General features: G+C 49.5%; 1 pseudogene; it reads right to left on the bottom strand.

Annotated features, from left to right (window-relative positions):
- Positions 1-2107: 2107 nt before the first annotated feature.
- LOC144122334 (U2 spliceosomal RNA) lies at positions 2108-2279 on the bottom strand (annotated as a pseudogene).
- Between the last annotated feature and the right edge of the window lie 2974 nt (positions 2280-5253).

Genomic DNA, 5253 nt, shown 5'->3' with positions numbered 1-5253 from the left:
GCGTGTAATGGCGGCGTGATCACTGAACTTTTTGTCATATCTGTGTGCGCCATGAGAAGACGGCTAGCGGCGACGTGGTGGCCGTCATGTGTAAATGAGGCAGCCTTCCGGAGGCCGCGGATTTCGCTCGCTATCGCCGCCGAATACCCAAGTGTGAACGCGCCAGTAGTGTTGTTTGACGGCGGAGCGAATGACTGGTCCGTCAACCCAGCTCTTTGTTCCACGACCTTTTCCCAAGCACATCATCATCATCAGCAGCCTCTCTGCACCGACTGCATGACAAATGCCTCTCCGTTGTTTCTCTCATTAACTCTGTCCTTTGCCAGCTGCGCATAACCTATGCCTGCAAACTCCTTAGTCTCGTCCGCCCCCCCCCCCCCAAACCTTCTGCCACACTTTGTTGCGCTTGTCTACTCTTGGAATCGACTTCGTTTACAACCATAGGTTACCTTACCTTCACATTACATTGCCTGCCCAAGCCCATTTAATAATAATAATAATTGGTTTTGGGGGAAAGGAAGTGGCGCAGTATCTGTCTCATATATCATTGGACACCTGAACCGCGCCGTAAGGGAAGGGATAAAGGAGGGGGTGAAAGAAGAAAAGAAGAAGAGGTGCCGTAGTGGAGGGCTCCGGAATAATTTCGACTACCTGGCCCATTTCCTCCTCTTGTTTTTTCGAGGATGTCATGTTTGTTCCCTCACACACTCTGCCCCCTTCTGGTCGCTTAACTTTACTCCTATCGTTTTTCTTTCCACAGCCCACTGCGTTTATCTTCACTTAAGCGGAACACTTTTTGTTATTTTCCACGTTTCGGCCCCTTATGTGATTAAGGGAAAGATACGTACTGCTGTTTTGCACTTTTCTCTTGAGGAATATTGGTAAACTGCCATTCATAATCTGACATAGGCACTCCAGAGCATTCTTAAGCTTCTAGTTAGTTCCCTCTCCCGATCCAGACCAGCTGTCTCTACCTGTCCTTATATAGGTGTATTCCGTTACCGCTTCTAGCACATCATTGCCAACGGTGAACTGCTGTTATCTTGCTAGACTATAGGCCATTAGTTTGATTTTCTGCATGTTAATGTTTAGACCGGCTGTTCTGCTCTGCCTGCCTAACTCATTGATCGTAATTTTCAGTTCACCTCGTGATGGACTCAGCAAGGCAATGTCATTGTCGAATCTCAGATATTTTAGAATTCTTTATTAACCCTTATCCCCAACTGTTCCCAATTCAGGCCTCGGAATTCCGGAAATATCTGTCACAAATTCCTATCGAATTCGACTAACGAATACATTTTTACTTCGATACAGTAAAGCACTGTTAGATCCCACTGCTAAGCTAGGCTGAACCCCCTCCCCCCGGGACGTATACTCCTACCAATCGTAAGCGGCTGTCACCTCTTCGCGCACTTTTGCGTGCGCTTCCAGACAGCCTTACAGCGTGTGGGGGTAGCGGTCTTTGTCACAAAGGAGATGCCCTCCACTCAACGTGGCAAGCTCAGCCGGATACCAGCTACCAATTGACAAGGGGGTTGGTCGTCTGGTGCCCAGCTTTCGCAGGACGCAAGCCAGAGAATGGGTGGGAGCCAAAGGTTCACAAAGCAAAACAATTTATACAGCTAAGAGACGATACAGAGATTTCACAATCACTCGTACGAGCACGTACAAAGTGAGTAACAAATAAAATGCAACTCGTGCAAAGTAACAATGGAGATGAGATTACAATTTAACAAAATACCTGCACCTAATGTGAACTAACACCCAGAGAGACAAATAATGAAAACACAATTTGTTCACCGGGCACTGCGACAGTCCGACGACTTGAGGAGCACGACGGGGCCGATCCGCCGACTGGCGCACGTTGCCTCGCTGTTCCGTCCCTGGCTGGTCGAGTGGTGTTCTCCCGGGATTCGAGCGGGCGTGCTTCTCGGAAGCTTAAACGACGGCTCGGGCTAACAGACAGTATGTCTGTCTGTTGCTGCCAGGAAGAAAGGAAAGTGCGCAGCCCTGCTCAGTGGCTCAAGACGAGCCACAATCGATACCACTTGCAGATAGAAGGAGAGTTGAAAGATGGGATAGAAAGACAGGATAGTAAAGACGCGCTAAAGACAAGGCCGATCCCGGAGGTAGTGCAATATCGGGCCAACCGGTGGCGGGAGTGAAGCATCCTTCAAATTTTCCGCCACATTTCCAAAAATAAGTCAAACTTCGACCCGTAACAGATACTCTACTGGGTCCGGACATTCGCTGCTCTAAACCAACTAACGGACAGCGGTTGCGGCAGCTCATTTATAGGCGCGAACCGCGTCTGTTTGTTCTTCGCGCCTGGGCAGGCATGCACATACACGCAGCTTCAACTCCACAAACTCCTCCTCCTTCTCGCGACGGGCGCGCGACCCCATTGGTCGAGCGCGGAAACCACCTTCTAGTACAATCTATGTCATCCTCGGCACGCTGAATCATCGGCGCAGGAGCGAAGGGGGAGGGTATCACTTTGGTGCGCACAAGGATACCCTCTTTCCGTCGACAACAAGCAAGAACTCCAAAATTCGAGAAAAATCAACGTCGCGCGCGGCCATTTCCCCCGCGGCGCCGCGCCGGCGAGCTGAGTTGCAGCAGTGCGGAAAGCTACTCACTCTCCGATGGTCCTTCCTCGTTGTTTTTGTTTTATTTTACCGGGCGCGGGCGCGATTGCTTAGGCGCAGCGATAGTTTTTTTCGAAGACGTGCCGAATTTTGTGACACTGCCCCTTCCTTTAAGAATATTGTGCAACAATATTCACAAAACACAAAATTCGTGTGAACATGCATGCGCTCACAAAATCATTGACGAATGCCAGAATACACACATCAATACAATGATGTCTGCACGCACACAACCCTTGACAACCGTCAAAGTTCACTTCAATACATGCCGCAACTCGGCAACACATTAAGGCATCATTACACAGGGAGCACACAAGTTTAAGGCATTCCTGCGCCTATATATATTTCCAAATTCGACGTATGTAGTCGGTTCGGCAATAACTTACCCTGCTCGAGATTTCGGAAGGGTTGAGGTTCGCTTTCTAACGCGACTCTGGGTTTTCTTCCTGTCACGCGTTCTGCTCTTTTACCGCCATCTGCTAAGGCTTCTCTTCCTTACGCCATTTTGACTCTGCTCCCCACTCGTACTCCTCTGTGTGGTTCTGCGCGTACTTCGGGCCCTTCCTGTTTTTCTGCGGCTAGCGCGTCGGTTGTGAAACGATTTTACGCCAGTTCGCTCATGACGGCTATACTTGCTGTGTGTTTCTTCTTTCCTGCGCGCGCTTTTCAGTTTGCGCTTACGCTTCCACAATGAGTCCCTTCTGAAAGTTAGGCTCGTTCTTTTCAGGTTCTTTTCAACTTTGCTGCGATGATCGTGCAGCTTGCTTGCACCCTACTGAGGTGTCTTCACCTTTGTTCTGTTTCTTCCCAGTTTCTTCCTGACTTTTGTCCAGGGCTTCTGCTGCTCGGGTTTACCCGCTTCGGTGGTGTCCGACTCGTTTGTCCTTTGTACTTCCTTCCACGATCTTCTTCGGGGCAAGCCCGTTTCCTTTTTATTTGCATCATTCGAGCTACGCTGTCGTGATGAAGCCATTGTTTCATGTTTCAGTTACCTTTTTGTTCTTCATGTACTCAATTTCCTCTTCTCGCTTCTCTCTATTTTCTCTTGTTGGCTTTTCCTCGTGCCAAGTGCTCGGAGCACAACTCTTTATCCATTGGAGATGAATTCTCCTTCGCTTTCAATTCAGCTTCCGGTGATCCGTTCTTGGGCTCGTCTCTTTCAGTGCATTCGTGCTTCATTGCTTGTACTGCCCTTTCGCCTTCCCCAGAGGGAAAGGCCTCCTCTCTTGTAGAGGGTTCACTTGAAACGGTTTCCGGGCTTTCACTGAGAGTGCTGTCCTGAACTGTTGTGACGTAGGAGCTTTCGCGCTCTTTGTTATTTAACTGCTCTTCCTCACGCTCACTATTGCCGCTCTCAGGCGTGCAGCAATCTGACTTCTCGGTGAAGCTCCTGCTTTCTTCCTGAAATTCAGGCGCCTTCCCTGAGGTGCCCTCTGATTGAAGCGCCTGACTGGCCCTCTCTTCAGTGCCTACTACGTCGGTAGCAGCTACACTCTCACTTTCCTCAGAAAGTGACAATCCGGTCTGCTCTTCACTCTCTCTAATTTCAGCTGCAGTGCAGGAACTGACTGATCCTCGACCAAACCATCACTATTAGCGCTCGTTACAACATCTTACGTGCTTGCTGACAACTCAGACAGGTTAGTTGTCCACCCTGCCTCTCCGGGGATAAGCTCCACTGGCTCCCTGATGTTCAAACGACGAACCTCAGCAAGCTTCCTCGCAAGGATTGCATACTCTTTTTGAAATCCTCTTTCTCACTCAGAGGCGAGCTTTGCTTCTGCTTCTCGTCTCTTCTGTCGTTCTCTCTCTCTTTATTCTCGTTCTTCTCGTTCCCTTTGTCTCTCTTTCTCGGCGGCTTCTCTTGCAGGCCGTCTTTCTCTCTCAGCGGCTTCTCTAGCACGCTGTATTTCTCTCTCTCTCTTTCTTCTTGGTTTCTCTGCCATTCTCTTTCTCTCTCTCGTCGGACCTCTTTCCATTTTTGGTCCACCCACTGAACAAGTTCAGACACCTTTATACATTTCTGAAGACCTAGCTCTGCTATCTCCTTGAGATTCATTCTGAGCCTGAACTCTTCCCATGCAGCCCATAACATGTGGTTTGTGAACCTCTCCAACCGCTTCAGCGCGGCGCCTCACAATATCGCTGTGCTGCTAAACACTCGCTTACGACCTCTTCGTAAACTCCTTCCTACTCTTTCTCCATTCTCTGAGCTCACAAACCACCAAACGTCCTGTCGCGGACGCCAGAATATGTCGCCACTTCGCGTACTTCAGTGTGCTCTCCCCAGACACCATTAGAGCGTGCGATGATTTACCCCAACGTGCGAGAATCCAATATGGGTGATATACCGCTAAACGACAAGAATAAATGTTCAGATTCTCATTCGAGAGGCGAGGGAATACCACCCTGGCACAAGGTTATCAGATTGGTGTGTTTGGTTATCAAGAAAACGAAATAGATCACACCTACCGCAGACATGCAGCACCGTTCTGCCGCTCGCTCGCAGCGACTGCAAGATCCTGATTAGACTGAGAGGGGGCCTTGTCGTAGACGAACGCTCCGCAATAGCCTCCTAGCTAAAGCCCCTCAATAAACTTACTCC

Source organism: Amblyomma americanum, chromosome 2, assembly GCF_052857255.1.
Source record: "Amblyomma americanum isolate KBUSLIRL-KWMA chromosome 2, ASM5285725v1, whole genome shotgun sequence".
Taxonomy (NCBI): Eukaryota; Metazoa; Arthropoda; class Arachnida; order Ixodida; family Ixodidae; genus Amblyomma; species Amblyomma americanum.
Note: the sequence above shows the minus strand (reverse complement) of the source record. Positions and strands in the feature narration are given on the sequence as shown.